This window comes from Dendrobates tinctorius, unplaced genomic scaffold (assembly GCF_039654945.1).
Source record: "Dendrobates tinctorius isolate UK_male_01 unplaced genomic scaffold, ASM3965494v1 ptg000214l, whole genome shotgun sequence".
Classification (NCBI taxonomy): Eukaryota; Metazoa; Chordata; class Amphibia; order Anura; family Dendrobatidae; genus Dendrobates; species Dendrobates tinctorius.
In genome coordinates, this window is record NW_027361881.1 from 5303789 (window position 1) to 5321787 (window position 17999).

Below are 17999 nucleotides of genomic sequence, written 5' to 3' on the forward strand. Positions count from 1 at the left end.
CCAAGAGCGCCGCCATCACTACAGTACCAGTGTATTACCGAACCCCCCCCAAGAGCGCCGCCATCACTACAGTACCAGAGTATTACCGAACCCCCCCAAGAGCGCCGCCATCACTAAAGTACCAGTGTATTACCGAACCCCCCCAAGAGCGCCGCCATCACTAAAGTACCAGTGTATTACCGAACCCCCCCAAGAGCGCCGCCATCACTACAGTACCAGAGTATCACCGACCCCCCCCCCACAAGAGCGCCGCCATCACTACAGCAGAGTGTTACTGGACCCCTCCAAGAGCGCCAGAGTGCCGCCATCACTACAGTACCAGAGTATTACCGGACCCCTCCAAGAGCGCCAGAGTGCCGCCATCACTGCAGTACCAGACTATTACCGGACCCCTCCAAGAGCACAGAGTGCCGCCATCACTACAGTACCAGAGTATTACCGAACCCCCCCCCCCCAAGAGCGCCGCCATCACTACAGTACCAGAGTATTACTGGACCCCTCCAAGAGCGCCAGAGTGCCGCCATCACTACAGTACCAGAGTATTACCGAACCCCCCAAGAGCACCGCCATCACTACAGTACCATTGTATTACCGAACCCCCGAAGAGCGCCAGAGTGCCACCATCACTACAGTACCAGAGTATTACCGAACCCTCCAAGAGCACCGCCATCACTACAGTACCAGAGTATTACCGAACCCTCCAAGAGCACCGCCATCACTATAGTGCCAGTGTATTACCGAACCCCCCCCCCCCCCAAGAGTGCCACCATCACTACAGTACCATTGTATTACCGAACCCCCGAAGAGCGCCAGAGCGCCACCATCACTACAGTACCAGTGTATTACCGAACCCCCCAAGAGCGCCAGAGTGCCGCCATCACTACAGTACCAGAGTATTACCAAACCCCCCCAAGAGCGCCGCCATCACTACAGTACCAGAGTACCGCCCCCAAGAGCACCAGTGCCGCCATCACTACAGTACCAGTGTACTACTGAACCCCTGAAGAGCGCCAGAGTATCGTCATCACTACAGTACCAGACTATTACCAAACCCCCCCAAGAGCGCCAGAGTGCCGCCATCACTACAGTACCAGAGTATTACCAAACCCCCCCAAAGAGCACCAGAGTGCCGCCATCACTACAGTACCAGAGTATCACTGAACCCCCCCCAAGAGCGCCGCCATCACTACAGTACCAGTGTATTACCGAACCCCCCAAGAGCGCCGCCATCACTACAGTACCAGTGTATTACCGAACCCCCCCAAGAGCGCCGCCATCACTACAGTACCAGAGTATCACCGACCCCCCCCCCCCCAACACAAGAGCGCCGCCATCACTACAGCAGAGTATTACTGGACCCCTCCAAGAGCGCCAGAGTGCCGCCATCACTACAGTACCAGAGTATTACCGGACCCCTCCAAGAGCGCCAGAGTGCCGCCATCACTACAGTACCAGACTATCACTGGACCCCTCCAAGAGCACAGAGTGCCGCCATCACTACAGTACCAGAGTATTACCGAACCCCCCAAGAGCGCCGCCATCACTACATTACCAGAGTATTACTGGACCCCTCCAAGAGCGCCAGAGTGCCACCATCACTACAGTACCAGAATATTACCGGACCCCTCCAAGAGTGCCAGAGTGCCGCCATCACTACAGTACCAGAGTATTACCGGACCCCTCCAAGAGTGCCAGAGTGCCGCCATCACTACAGTACCAGACTATCACTGGACCCCTCCAAGAGCACAGAGTGCCGCCATCACTACAGTACCAGAGTATTACCGAACCCCCCAAGAGCGCCGCCATCACTACATTACCAGAGTATTACTGGACCCCTCCAAGAGCGCCAGAGTGCCACCATCACTACAGTACCAGAATATTACCGGACCCCTCCAAGAGTGCCAGAGTGCCGCCATCACTACAGTACCAGAGTATTACCGGACCCCTCCAAGAGTGCCAGAGTGCCGCCATCACTACAGTACCAGAGTATTACCGGACCCCTCCAAGAGCGCCAGAATGCCGCCATCACTACAGTACCAGAGTATTACCGAACCCCCCCAAGAGCGCCAGAGTATCACCATCACTACAGTACCAGACTTACCAAACCCCCCCAGAGCACCGCCATCACTACAGGTACCAGAGTATTACCGAACCCCGCACGAGCGCCGCCATCACTACAGTACCAGAGTCTGTCTATAACAGTGTCAGTGAGCGCCCAATACATTGCCAGAAAACCCAAACAGTAGAACTACGACCTGCACCAGCAGAGCAGCCATCACTGCCTCCTCTAATGGAATTTTCAGTAGTTGTTAATGGTCCCAACTTTGGCCTCAGTCACCTCTGACTCCCTCTGTCCCATTCCTCCTCTAGCACCCCTCAGTCACAGACAGAGCCCCTCTGTCTCCTTCCTCCTGTCCCCCTTCAGCAACCATGACTCCTCCCCAGTGAGACCCTCTGTCCCCTTCCTTGCATCCTCCTCCAGCACCCCTCAAGTTCTCCCCAGTGTCCCTTTCCTCCCCTGGAGCCCCTTCCTCTCGTCCTCCTCCAGAATCCTCCATCTCCTCAGTTCTGATGACTACAGACCCTATTTAGGTAACTTTCTTACATGTCACCATTAATGTAAACTTCATAGAATCGTAGAGTTGGAAGGGACCTCCTGGGCCATCTGGTCCAACCCCCTGCTCAAAGCAGGATTCGCTAAATCATCCCAGTCAGATGTCTGTCCAGCCTCTGTTTGAAGACTCCCATTGAAGGAGAACTCACCACTTCTCGTGGCAGCCTGTTCCACTCATTGATCACTAACTGTCAAAAAGTTTTTTCTAATATCTAATCTGTGTCTCCTCCCTTTCAGTTTCATCCCATTGCTTCTAGTCTTTCCTTGTGCAAATGAGAATAAAGTTGATCCTTCTACAATGTGACAGCCCTTTAGATATTTGTAGACCGCTATTAAGTCTCCTCTCAGTCTTCTCTTTTGCAAACTAAACATTCCCAAATCCTGCAACCTTTCCTCATAAGACAGGGTTTGCAGACCGGTCACCATTCTGGTCGCTCTTTTCTGAACTTGCTCCAGTTTGTTGATGTCTATTTTAAAATGTGGTTCCCAAAACTGGACACAATATTCCAGATGAGGTCTGACCAAAGAGGAGCAGAGGGCAATAATGACTTCACGTGATCTAGACTGTATGCTTCTGTTAATACATCCTAGAATTGCATTTGCCTTTTTTGCTGCTGCATCACACTGTTGACTCATATTCAGTCTGTGATCTATTAGTATACCCAAGTCTTTTTCACATGTGCTGTTGCTTAGGCCTATTCCTCCCATTCTGTATATGCTTTTTTCATTTTTATTGCCCAGATGTAGTACTTTGCATTTCTACCTGTTAAAAACCATTCTGTTAGTTGCTGCCCACTTCTCCAGTTTATTTATATCTTTTTGAATCCTCTCTCTTCTCTAGTATTAGCTATCCCTCCTAGCTTTGTGTAATCAGCAAATTTAATCAGTTTACCCTCAATTCCTTCATCTAAATCGTTGATAAAGATGTTGAACAATACAGGGCCCAGGACAGAGCCCTGTGGTACCCCACTTGAGACATTCTTCCAACTGGATGTGCAGCCATTTACGACCACTCTTTGGGTCCGATCACTAAGCCAGTTATGAATCCACCTAACAGTTGCCTTGTCCATTCCATACTTAGTCATTTTTTCAATAAGGATTGTATGAGAGACTTTGTCAAATGCTTTGCTGAAGTCAAGATATACTATATCTACAGCATTTCCTTGATCCACCCAATCAGTGATTCCGTCATAGAAGGATATTAAGTTAGTCTGACATGACTTATTAGTTACAAACCCATGCTGACTCTGTTTAATCACTTCATTCTTATCCAGGTATTGACATACATGTTGTTTAATAATTTGTTCAAAGATCTTTCCTGGTATAGAAGTCAGACTCACCGGCCTATAGTTGCCTGGATCCACCTTCTTCCCCTTTTTGAAGATAGGAACAACATTTGCACTTCGCTTTACAGCCCCCGAATGAAAGGAACTAGGAATCCCCCCATCACTTTCTGACTTTCTCTGTGTGTTCCTGGCCAGAGTGCCGCCATCACTACAGTACCAGAGTATTACCGAACCCCCCAAGAGAGCCAGAGTGCCAACATCACTACAGTGCCAGAGTATTACCGACCCCCCAAGAGAGCCAGAGTGCCGCCATCACTACAGTACCAGAGTATTACCGAACCCCCCAAGAGAGCCAGAGTGCCGCCATCACTACAGTACCAGAGTATTACCGAACCCCCAAGAGAGCCAGAGTGCCAACATCACTACAGTGCCAGAGTATTACCAACCCCCCCCCAAGAGCGCCAGAATGCCGCCATCACTACAGTACCAGAGTTTTACCGAACCCCCCCAAGAGCGTAGTGTGCCGCCATCACTACAGTACCAGAGTATTACCGGACCCCTCCAAGAGCGCCAGAGTGCCATCACTACAGTACCAGAGTATTACTGAACCCCCCCAAGAGCGCCAGAGTGCCGCCATCACTACAGTACCAGAGTATTACCGAACCCCCCCCAAGAGCGCCAGAGTGCCAACATCACTACAGTACCAGAGTATTACCGAACCCCCCCCAAGAGCGCCAGAGTGCCAACATCACTACAGTACCAGAGTATTACCGAACCCCCCCAAGAGCGCCAGAGTGCCGCCATCGCTACAGTACCAGACTATTACCGGACCCCTCCAAGAGCACAGAGTGCCACCATCACTACAGTACCAGAGTATTACCGGACCCCTCCAAGAGCGCCAGAGTGCCGCCATCACTACAGTACCAGAGTATTAACGAACCCAAGAGCGCCACCATCACTACAGTACCAGACTATTACTGAAACCAAGAGCGCCAGAGTGCCGCGATCACTACAGTACCAGAGTATTACCGAACCCCCCAAGAGCGCCAGAGTGCCAACATCACTACAGTACCAGAGTATTACCGAACCCCCCCCAAGAGCGCCGCCATCACTACAGTACCAGACTATTACTGAACCCAAGAGCGCCAGAGTGCCGCCATCACTACAGTACCAGAGTATTACCGAACCCCCCCCAAGAGCGCCGCCATCACTACAGTACCAGACTATTACTGAACCCAAGAGCGCCAGAGTGCCGCCATCACTACAGTACCAGAGTATTACCGAACCCCCCCCAAGAGCGCCGCCATCACTACAGTACCAGACTATTACTGAACCCAAGAGCACCAGAGTGCCGCCATCACTACAGTACCAGAGTATTACCGAACCCCCCCAAGAGCGCCAGAGTGCCGCCATCACTACAGTACCAGAGTATTACCGGACCCCTCCAAGAGCAGAGTGCCGCCATCACTACAGTACCAGAGTATTACCGAACCCCCCCAAGAGCGCCGCCATCACTACAGTACCAGAGTATTACCGAACCCCCCAAGAGCGCCAGAGTGCCGCCATCACTACAGTACCAGAGTATTACCGGACCCCTCCAAGAGCACCAGAGTGCCGCCATCACTACAGTACCAGAGTATTACCGGACCCCTCCAAGAGCACCAGAGTGCCGCCATCACTACAGTACCAGAGTATTACCGAACCCCCCAAGAGCGCCAAAGTGCCGCCATCACTACAGTAGCAGATCATTGTTCTCAAAAAAAACAAAATGTCTCCCAACAGCGCCAGAGTATCATCACAAACTCTACCAAATCACAGCAGGAAAAGTGACAGGGTCTGTCTAGAACAGTGTCAGTGAGCTCCCAATACATTGCCAGAAAACCCAAACAGTAGAACCACGACCTGCACCAGCAGAGCAGCCATCACTGCCTCCTTTAATGGAATTTTCAGTAGTTGTTAACGGTCCCAACTTTGGCCTCAGTCACCTCTGGCTCGCTCTGTCCCATTCCTCCTCCAGCACCCCTCAGTCACAGACAGAGCCCCTCCGTCTCTACCTCCGGTCCCCCTTCAGCAACCATGACTCCTCCCCAGTGAGACCCTCTGTCCCCTTCCTTGCATACTCCTCCAGCACCCCTCAAGTCCTCCCCAGTGTCCCTTTTCTCTTGTCCTCCTCCAGAATCCTCAGTTCTGGTGACTACAGACGCTATTTAGGTAACTTTCTTACATGTCGCCATTAATTTAAACTTCGCTTTACAGCCCCCGAATGAAAGGAACTAGGAATCCCCCCGTGACTTTCTGACTTTCTCTTTGTGTTCCTGTTTCGCAGTCACACGATCCGCAGAACAGAGTTTACATTCTGGTTCCTCTTTAATCACAAGCTGAACGCATGTGGCCCCGAAGCAGGAACACAGGGAGCTGGTGATTGTATGGGGGGACGGTGCCCACGTGGCCCTGGAGCAGGAACACAGGGAGCTGGTGATTGTATGGGGGGACGGTGCCCACGTGGCCCCGGAGCAGGAACACAGGGAGCTGGTGATTGTATGGGGAGACGGTGCCCATGTGGCCCCGAAGCAGGAACACAGGGAGCTGGTGATTGTATCGGGGGACGGTGCCCACGCGGCCCCGATGCAGGAATACAGGGAGCTGGTGATTGTATTGGGGGGGGGGACGGTGCCCATGTGTCCCCGAAGCAGGAACACAGGGAGCTGGTGATTGTATGGGGGGACGGTGCCCACGCGGCCCCAGAGCAGGAACACAGGGAGCTGGTGATTGTATGGGGGGACGGTGCCCACGCGGCCCCAGAGCAGGAACACAGGGAGCTGGTGATTGTATGGGGGGACGGTGCCCACGCGGCCCCAGAGCAGGAACACAGGGAGCTGGTGATTGTATGGGGGGACGGTGCCCACGCGGCCCCAGAGCAGGAACACAGGGAGCTGGTGATTGTATGGGGGGACGGTGCCCACGCGGCCCCAGAGCAGGAACACAGGGAACTGGTGATTGTATGGGGGGACGGTGCCCACGCGGCCCCGGAGCAGGAAAACAGGGAGCTGGTGATTGTATGGGGGGACGGTGCCCACGCGGCCCCGGAGCAGGAACACAGGGAGCTGGTGATTGTATGGGGGGACGGTGCCCACACGGCCCCGATGCAGGAATACAGGGAGCTGGTGATTGTATTGGGGGGGGGGGGGGGGGGGACGGTGCCCATGTGTCCCCGAAGCAGGAACACAGGGAGCTGGTGATTGTATGGGGGGACGGTGCCCACGCGGCCCCAGAGCAGGAACACAGGGAGCTGGTGATTGTATGGGGGGACGGTGCCCACGCGGCCCCAGAGCAGGAACACAGGGAGCTGGTGATTGTATGGGGGGACGGTGCCCACGCGGCCCCAGAGCAGGAACACAGGGAGCTGGTGATTGTATGGGGGGACGGTGCCCACGCGGCCCCAGAGCAGGAACACAGGGAGCTGGTGATTGTATGGGGGGACGGTGCCCACGCGGCCCCAGAGCAGGAACACAGGGAACTGGTGATTGTATGGGGGGACGGTGCCCACGCAGCCCCGGAGCAGGAAAACAGGGAGCTGGTGATTGTATGGGGGGACGGTCCCCACGCGGCCCCGGTGCAGGAACACAGGGAGCTGGTGATTGTATGGGGGGAAGACAGTGCCCACGCAGCCCTGGAGCAGGAATACAGGGAGCTGGTGATTGTAAGGGGGGGGGGGGGGGACTGTGCCCACGCGGCCCCGGAGCAGGAAAACAGGGAGCTGGTGATTGTATGGGGGGACGGTCCCCACGCGGCCCCGGAGCAGGAATACAGGGAGCTGGTGCTTGTATGGGGGGGAAGACAGTGCCCACGCAGCCCTGGAGCAGGAATACAGGGAGCTGGTGATTGTAAGGGGGGGGGGGGGACGGTGCCCACGCGGCCCCGGAGCAGGAAAACAGGGAGCTGGTGATTGTATGGGGGGACGGTCCCCACGCGGCCCCGGAGCAGGAATACAGGGAGCTGGTGCTTGTATGGGGGGGAAGACAGTGCCCACGCGGCCCTGGAGCAGGAATACAGGGAGCTGGTGATTGTATGGGAAGACAGTGCCCACACGGCCCTGGAGCAGTAACACAGGGAGCTGGTGATTGTATGGGGGGACGGTGCCCACGCGGCCCCGGAGCAGGAACACAGGGAGCTGGTGATTGTATGGGGGGACGGTGCCCATGTGGCCCCGAAGCAGGAACACAGGGAGCTGGTGATTGTATGGGGGGATGGTGCCCACTCGGCCCCAGAGCAGGAACACAGGGAGCTGGTGATTGTATGGGGGGACGGTGCCCACGCGGCCCCAGAGCAGGAACACAGGGAGCTGGTGATTGTATAGGGGAGGAGGGACATTGCCCATGTGGCCCCGGAGCAGGAATACAGGGAGCTGGTGATTGTATGGGGGGGGGGTCGGTGCCCACGCGGCCCCAGAGCAGGAATACAGGGAGCTGGTGATTGTATAGGGGGGGTGTGACATTGCCCATGCAGCCCTGGAGCAGGAATACAGGGATCTGGTGATTGTGGGGGGACGGTGCACCAGGCCAGCGCCATTCTGGGGGAACCTCCACATTCTTTCTTTGCAGCAGATTTCACGCTACACTGAAAAGGGAAAAATACCCAGCGAGATCGGTGTGAGTGCTCGCTCGGCCATGGTGTGACCCCAGGGTCAGTGACCGGACAGTTATGTGCTGCAGATCAGTGTGTGATTCTGAGAGCAGGAGCTGATGGCAGACGATCAGCACCAGTGCTCTCCGTGGGGGGTCACACCACATAAAACCCCCGCAATTATGGACACCAGTAGTGTTATCTTTTCCTACAGGATGTGACGGCCAAATTCAGGATCATCAAATCCTATACTCCATTCACCTCCAAAGCTGTGGTACATCCAGCCGAGCCATCCTGACTGCAGCTCTGACTGTGACTGGAGTAAAAAGATGAGTGCAACATTTATACAAAAAGCTCCTGAACATTGCACATAATCTGCAGTGCTGAGCAGGGTGGACATATGCAACCTGAGGGGCCCCAGAGGTCGGGGGCCACATCCACCTGTAAAGCAGAGGGAATTGTGCATTATGAGGAGATATGGGACTGCAATGGTCCATATATTGTCCTTATACTGTCGGGATCTGCTCCTGGTCTGGAGGTCCCCCATGAGGAGTCCTCCACTGATATCACAAGGTCGACCATGATAAGTGAAGATATGTGGTGTCCTCGGGGGTCTCAGACCTTATAAGGAAAGCAGCAACTTCCCAGTTGCAGAGATCTCCGACGATGTTGCCCCCCATCACTTCTGCCATGCTGACCCCATTACATGACCGCCGCTGGCTCCGCTGCACTGAAGGTTTTCTTGGGGGCTTCAGAATTCCACCCCGATCCTACAGAGAAACCCAAGGAGGGCGAGAGCCGCAGCCCTGGGAACGTGACTGCTGCAGACGATCGTCTGGTTATTCTTGTTCCTCTGCTGAAGGTTTCTATGAAGAATTAAACATTCACTGAACAGGGATGTCACCCACATAATCTGCGGGACAGCGGGGTGATGCTCTGCAGTGTGGTTGTATCCAAGCCTCTCCTGTGTGATACTGACTGCTGAGCCCTGTATCTAATCCTCTCCTGTGTGATACTGACTGCTGAGCCGTGTATCTAATCCTATCCTGTGTGATACTGACTGCTGAGCCCGTGTATCTAATCCTATCCTGTGTGATACTGACTGCTGAGCCCGTGTATCTAATCCTATCCTGTGTGATACTGACTGCTGAGCCCGTGTATCTAATCCTATGTGATACTGACTGCTGAGCCCGTGTATCTAATCCTATCCTGCGTGATACTGACTGCTGAGCCGTGTATCTAATCCTATCCTGTGTAATCCTGTTGCTGAGCCCTGTATCTAATCCTATTCTGTGTGAAACTGTCTGCTAAGCTGTTTATCTAATCCTCATGTGTGATACTGTCTGCTGAGCCGTGTATCTAATCCTATATTGTGTGATGCTGTCTGCTGAGCTGTGTATCTAATCCTATTCTTTGTGATACTGTCAGAGCCTTGTATCTAAACCTCTCCTGTGTGATACTGACTACTGAGCCATGTATCTAATCCAATCCTGTGTGATACTGACTGCTGAGCGGTGTATCTAATCCTCTCCTGTGTGATACTAACTGCTGAGCTGCGTATCTAATCCTATCCTGTGTAATACTGTCTGCTGAGCTGTGTATCTAATCCTCTCCTGTGTGATACTGACTACTGAGCCGTGTATCTAATCCTATCCTGTGTGATACTGACTGCTGAGCCCGTGTATCTAATCCTATCCTGTGTGATACTGACTGCTGAGCCCGTGTATCTAATCCTATCCTGCGTGATACTGACTGCTGAGCCGTGTATCTAATCCTATCCTGTGTAATCCTGTTGCTGAGCCCTGTATCTAATCCTATTCTGTGTGAAACTGTCTGCTAAGCTGTTTATCTAATCCTCATGTGTGATACTGTCTGCTGAGCCGTGTATCTAATCCTATATTGTGTGATGCTGTCTGCTGAGCTGTGTATCTAATCCTATTCTTTGTGATACTGTCAGAGCCTTGTATCTAATCCTCTCCTGTGTGATACTGACTGCTGAGCCATGTATCTAATCCAATCCTGTGTGATACTGACTGCTGAGCGGTGTATCTAATCCTCTCCTGTGTGATACTAACTGCTGAGCTGCGTATCTAATCCTATCCTGTGTAATACTGTCTGCTGAGCTGTGTATCTAATCCTCTCCTGTGTGATACTGACTGCTGAGCTGTGTATCTAATCCTATTCTTTGTGATACTGTCTGAGCCGTGTATCTAATCCTATCCTGTGATACTGACTGCTGAGCACTGTATCTAAGCCTATCCTGTTGCTGAGCACTGTATCTAATCCTATCCTGTGTGATCCTGTTGCTGAGCACTGTATCTAATCCTATCCTATGTGATACTGTCTGCTGAGCCATGTATCTAATCCCATACTGTATGATACTGACTGCTGAGCCTTGTATCTAATCCCATCCTGTGTGATACTGACTGCTGAGCCGTGTATCTAATCCTGTCCTGTGTGATACTGACTGCTGAGCTGTGTATCTAATCCTATCCTGTGTGATACTGACTGCTGAGCCCTGTATCTAATCCTATCCTGTGTGATACTGACTGCTGAGCCGTGTATCTAATCCTATCCTGTGTGATACTGTCTGCTGAGCCGTGTATCTAATACTCTCCTATGTGATACTGACTGCTGAGCCGGGTATCTAATCCTCTCCTGTGTGATACTGACTGCTGAGCCGTGTATCTAATCCTCTCTGTGTGGTACTGACTGCTGAGCCGTGTATCTAATCCTCTCCTGTGTGATACTGACTGCTGAGCCGGGTATCTAATCCTCTCCTGTGTGATACTGACTGCTGAGCCGTGTATCTAATCCTCTCCTGTGTGATACTGACTGCTGAGCCGTGTATCTAATCCTCTCTTGTGTGATACTGACTGCTGAGCCGTGTATCTAATCCTCTCCTGTGTGATACTGACTGCTGAGCCGTGTATCTAATCCTATATCTAATCCTATCCTGTGTGATACTGACTGCTGAGCCATGTATCTAATCCTATCCTGTGTGATACTGACTGCTGAGCCATGTATCTAATCCTCTCCTGTGTGATACTGACTGCTGAGCCCTGTATCTAATCCTCTCTGTGTGGTACTGACTGCTGAGCCGTGTATCTAATCCTCTCCTGTGTGATACTGACTGCTGAGCCGTGTATCTAATCCTCTCCTGTGATACAGTCTGCTGAGCCGTGTATCTAATCCTCTCCTGTGTGATACTGACTGCTGAGCCGTGTATCTAATCCTCTCCTGTGTGATACTGACTGCTGAGCCGTGTATCTAATCCTCTCCTGTGTGATACTGACTGCTGAGCCCTATATCTAATCCTCTCTGTGTGGTACTGACTGCTGAGCCGTGTATCTAATCCTCAACTGTGTGGTACTGACTGCTGAGCCGTGTATCTAATCCTCTCCTTTGTCCCTTTACATAACACGTATCTATGGCGGGGTAGCGCTGCCTCGGCTTTGCACTGCCGTGACCTGATCACTCAGCGACAACCTTTGTCCTATAGAGCAAGAATCAAGAGGGAACCAGAGAAACAGGGAAAACCGGCGACACGGCGGAAAGAATGTGGAAAACGCTGAAAATCTGCAAAATCCAAAAAATGCATCAATGAAATCGGCTTCTGATGCCAAAGCGACCCACGATACAGATCCACCGCCACCTCCCCGACAGCAGAGCTGACAATCTGTCTCAGGCCTCATTCAGCTGCTGTCTGAACGAGGCTCTAGACGGGCGGTGACAGCGGCGATCTCTCGCCCGTATATCATGTGCAGGTACATTTGTCACTGACATGGCTACACCCAGGTGACTTGCCTGCCCCCGTCCTCCACAGCCGCACCCAGCACTTTCACCTCTATTACCATTGTTTCTCCACATCCAAGAAAAATGGTCGAATTATTATTGATGTGCCGTCTGAGCGTCATCCGTTTTTTTCGTACATGGAGGGAAAAAAAACAAACACTTTCTCTATTTTGACAGTCCGTGAAGATCAGACATAACTCAGATGTCATCTGAGTGCAGTCCGATGTTGTCCACGGCCCCATAGACTTATACGGCCGAGTGTGATCCGACCCTCGGATAAAAGTCAGACAAGTCTCCGATATCTTCCGCAGATCGCAGGATCCAACTACAAAGAATCAGGCCTGTGCGCGGCCCCATAGAATATATCACAGGTGCAAGAGCGATCCATGACCACCACAGATCGCATTCATGCGCGGAAATCGGAGGAGTGAATGAGGCCGAAGGGATCGCTCAGACATCGGATTCTCTTCTACGAGTGATATCCGTGTTTTTCATGGCTTGCTCTCGTCCCTGTGATAGTCTATGGGGCCGCGCACAGGTCCGATCCTATAGTCAGTGATGCCAGGCGATGGCCAGGGAGAAAACCGAACTGCACTCAGATGAAAGGCGACTTTTACAGACTGTAAGGCTGTGTGCACACGTTGTGGATTTGGCCCTGCGGATCCACAGCAGTTTTCCATGCGGTGTACTGTACCATGTAACCCTATGGAAAACCAAATCCGCTGTGCACATGCTGCGGAAAATTCTGAGCAGATTTGCTGTGGTTTATTTTCCGCAGCATGTCAATTCTTTGTACGGAATCCGCAGCGTTTTTACACCTCTTCCATTATAGGAATCCGCAGGGGTAAACACGCAGGCGAAATCTGCAGAAAATCCACAGGAAATCTGCACTAAATCCGCAGGTCATTTTACCTGCGGATTCAGCCAAATCCGGCAGAAAAATCCACAGCCAAATCCACAATGTGTGCACGTAGCCTTAGAAAAGAGAAGGTGGGGAAACAATGGACGACACTCAGAGAAAACTGATCAGAAGAATTGGTCCATTCATCTCGTACATGGAAAAACCAGACATGCGAATAAGACCTAACTGTTCCCCCACACTCCACATGTCCCATCCTCACGAGGCTTACCCTCCCCCAGCACTGTATCCTGAAGCCCTCCTGAGTAATAACCCCCAGTATCCCATCCTGAAGCCCTCCTGAGTAATAACCCCCAGTATCCCATCCTGGAGTCCTCCTGAGTAATAACCCCCAGTATCCCATCCTGAAGCCCTCCTGGGTAACCCCCAGTATCCCATCCTGAAGCCCTCCTGAGTAATAACCCCCAGTATCCCATCCTGGAGCCCTCCTGAGTAATAACCCCCAGTATCCCATCCTGAAGCCCTCCTGAGTAATAACCCCCAGTATCCCATCCTGAAGCCCTCCTGAGTAATAACCCCCAGTATCCCATCCTGAAGCCCTCCTGAGTAATAACGCCCAGTATCCCATCCTGAAGCCCTCCTGAGTAATAACCCCCAGTATCCCATCCTGAAGCCCTCCTGAGTAATAACCCCCAGTATCCCATCCTGAAGCCCTCCTGAGTAATAACCCCCAGTATCCCATCCTGAAGCCCTCCTGAGTAATAACCCCCAGTATCCCATCCTGAAGCCCTCCTGAGTAATAACGCCCAGTATCCCATCCTGAAGCCCTCCTGAGTAATAACCCCCAGTATCCCATCCTAGAGGCCTCCTGAGTAATAACCCCCAGTATCCCATCCTGGAGGCCTCCTAGGTAATAACCCCCAGTATTCCATCCTGGAGGCCTCCTAGGTAATAACCCCCAGTATTCCATCCTCGAGGCCTCCTAGGTAATAACCCCCAGTATCCCATCATGGAGGCCTCCTAGGTAATAACCCCCAGTATCCCATCATGGAGTCCTCCTAGGTAATAACCCCCAGTATCCCATCCTGGAGGCCTCCTGAGTAATAACCCCCAGTATCCCATCCTGGAGCCCTCCTGAGTAATAACCCCCAGTATCCCATCCTGGAGGCCTGAGTAATAACCCCCAGTATCCCATCCTGGAGGCCTGAGTAATAACCCCCATTATCCCATCTTGGAGCCCTCCTGAGTAATAACCCCCAGTATCCCATCATGGAGTCCTCCTAGGTAATAACCCCCAGTATCCCATCCTGGAGGCCTCCTAGGTAATAACCCCCAGTATCCCATCCTGGAGCCCTCCTAGGTAATAACCCCCAGTATCCCATCCTGGAGCCCTCCTAGGTTATAACCCCCAGTATCCCATCCTGGAGCCCTCCTAGGTAATAAACCCCCCAGTATCCCATCCTGGAGCCTTCCTAGGTTATAACCCCCAGTATCCCATCATGGAGTCCTCCTAGGTAATAACCCTCAGTATCCCATCCTGGAGCCCTCCTAGGTTATAACCCCCAGTATCCCATCCTGGAGCCCTCCTAGGTAATAACCCCCAGTATCCCATCCTGGAGCCCTCCTAGGTTATAACCCCCAGTATCCCATCATGGAACCCACCTGAGTAATAACCCCCAGTATCCCATCCTGGAGGCCTCCGGAGTAATAACCCCCAGTATCCCATCCTGGAGGCCTCCTGAGTAATAACCCCCAGTATCCCATCCTGGAGGCCTCCTGAGTAATAACCCCCAGTATCCCATCCTGGAGCCCTCCTGAGTAATAACCCCCAGTATCCCATCCTGGAGCCCTCCTGAGTAATAACCCCCAGTATCCCATCCTGGAGCCCTCCTGAGTAATAACCCTCAGTATCCCATCCTGGAGGCCTCCTGAGTAATAATCCCCAGTATCCCATCCTGGAGCCCTCCTCAGTAATAACCCCCAGTATCCCATCCTGGAGCCCTCCTAGGTAATAACCCCCAGTATCCCATCCTGGAGCACTCCTGAGTAATATCCTCAGATCCCATCCTGGAGCCCTCCTAGGTAATAAACCCCCCAGTATCCCATCTTGGAGCCCTCCTGAGTAATAACCCCCCAGTATCCCATCATGGAGTCCTCCTAGGTAATAACCCCCAATATCCCATCCTGGAGCCCTCCTAGGTAATAAACCCCCCAGTATCCCATCCTGGAGTCCTCCTAGGTTATAACCCCCAGTATCCCATCATGGAGTCCTCCTAGGTAATAACCCTCAGTATCCCATCCTGGAGCCCTCCTAGGTTATAACCCCCAGTATCCCATCCTGGAGCCCTCCTGAGTAATAACCCTCAGTATCCCATCCTGGAGGCCTCCTGAGTAATAATCCCCAGTATCCCATCCTGGAGCCCTCCTAGGTAATAACCCCCAGTATCCCATCCTGGAGCCTTCCTAGGTAATAACCCCCAGTATCCCATCCTGGAGCACTCCTGAGTAATATCCTCAGATCCCATCCTGGAGCCCTCCTAGGTAATAAACCCCCCAGTATCCCATCTTGGAGCCCTCCTGAGTAATAACCCCCCAGTATCCCATCATGGAGTCCTCCTAGGTAATAACCCCCAGTATCCCATCCTGGAGCCCTCCTAGGTTATAACCCCCAGTATCCCATCATGGAGTCCTCCTAGGTAATAACCCCCAGTATCCCATCCTAGAGCCCTCCTAGGTAATAAACCCCCCAGTATCCCATCCTGGAGCCCTCCTAGGTTATAACCCCCAGTATCCCATCCTGGAGCCCTCCTAGGTAATAAACCCCCAGTATCCCATCCTGGAGCCCTCCTAGGTAATAAACCCCCAGTATCCCATCCTGGAGCCCTCCTAGGTAATAAACCCCCAGTATCCCATCCTGGAGCCCTCCTAGGTAATAAACCCCCAGTATCCCATCCTGGAGCCCTCCTAGGTAATAAACCCCCAGTATCCCATCCTGGAGCCCTCCTAGGTAATAAACCCCCAGTATCCCATCCTGGAGCCCTCCTAGGTAATAAACCCCCAGTATCCCATCCTGGAGCCCTCCTAGGTAATAAACCCCCAGTATCCCATCCTGGAGCCCTCCTAGGTAATAACCCCCAGTATCCCATCCTGGAGCCCTCCTAGGTAATAACCCCCAGTATCCCATCCTGGAGCCCTCCTAGGTAATAACCCCCAGTATCCCATCCTGGAGCCCTCCTAGGTAATAACCCCCAGTATCCCATCCTGGAGCCCTCCTAGGTAATAACCCCCAGTATCCCATCCTGGAGCCCTCCTAGGTAATAACCCCCAGTATCTCCCTGAAGCCATCTACAGTATGAGATTCTGTTCCCCCACAAATGAAGATCAGCTGTGAACTCTCAGAACACAGGAGGATACACAGTACATCAAGATACACGATACATCAAGTTGAGGGCTGGGTACAGGAGCATAATGATCTGGGCACTGCCAGTTACACCCTATGGGCGGCAGGTGAGCCAGTGCCCAACACACGGGGACACACCTGTCACCAACAAAACTACAACTACTCATCTCGTGATGACGGCTATACAAACCCCCACAGAGGACAGATGTCCGAGCCCCCCACAGAGGACGCATATACAAGTCCACCACACAGGACAGATGCCCGAGCCCCCCCACAGAGGACGCATATACAAGTCCACCACACAGGACAGATGCCCGAGCCCCCCACAGAGGACGCATGTACAAGTCCACCACACAGGACAGATGCCCGAGCCCCCCCCACAGAGGACGCATGTACAAGTCCACCACACAGGACAGATGCCCGAGCCCCCCCCACAGAGGACGCATGTACAAGTCCACCACACAGGACAGATGCCCGAGCCCCCCCCACAGAGGACGCATGTACAAGTCCACCACAAACACTCCTGGCAGGAGCCCAGAGGACCCAAAGAGCAAAGAAGCAGTTCCATAGACATCACTAGGAACTGACTGACGGCAGGTGAGGAGCGGCCGCCATATACAGGTGTAATACACATGTACACAGGTCCCCCTCCCCATATACAGGTGTGTACATATGCACAGGTCCCCTCCCCCCATATACAGGTGTGTACAGGCGTACTCATATATACGTGGCCCCCTCCCCACATACAGGTGTATATAGTGGCCCCCTCCCCACATACAGGTGTATATAGTGGCCCCCTCCCCACCGTACAGGTGTATATAGTGGCCCCCTCCCCACCGTACAGGTGTATATAGTGGCCCCCTCCCCACCGTACAGGTGTATATAGTGGCCCCCTCCCCACCGTACAGGTGTATATAGTGGCCCCCTCCCCACCGTACAGGTGTATATAGTGGCCCCCTCCCCACCGTACAGGTGTATATAGTGGCCCCCTCCCCACCGTACAGGTGTATATAGTGGCCCCCTCCCCACCGTACAGGTGTATATAGTGGCCCCCTCCCCACCGTACAGGTGTATATAGTGGCCCCCTCCCCACCGTACAGGTGTATATAGTGGCCCCCTCCCCACCGTACAGGTGTATATAGTGGCCCCCTCCCCACCGTACAGGTGTATATAGTGGCCCCCTCCCCACCGTACAGGTGTATATAGTGGCCCCCTCCCCACCGTACAGGTGTATATAGTGGCCCCCTCCCCACCGTACAGGTGTATATAGTGGCCCCCTCCCCACCGTACAGGTGTATATAGTGGCCCCCTCCCCACCGTACAGGTGTATATAGTGGCCCCCTCCCCACCGTACAGGTGTATATAGTGGCCCCCTCCCCACCGTACAGGTGTATATAGTGGCCCCCTCCCCACCGTACAGGT

The 17999-nt window shown here is 53.1% G+C and overlaps 1 protein-coding gene across 1 annotated transcript in view; it reads right to left on the minus strand.

The window, feature by feature from the left end:
* The window catches only part of FA2H (fatty acid 2-hydroxylase), a 56314-nt gene that overhangs the window by 37043 nt on the left and 1272 nt on the right, over positions 1-17999 (minus strand). The gene's annotated exons all lie outside the window — the stretch shown is intronic.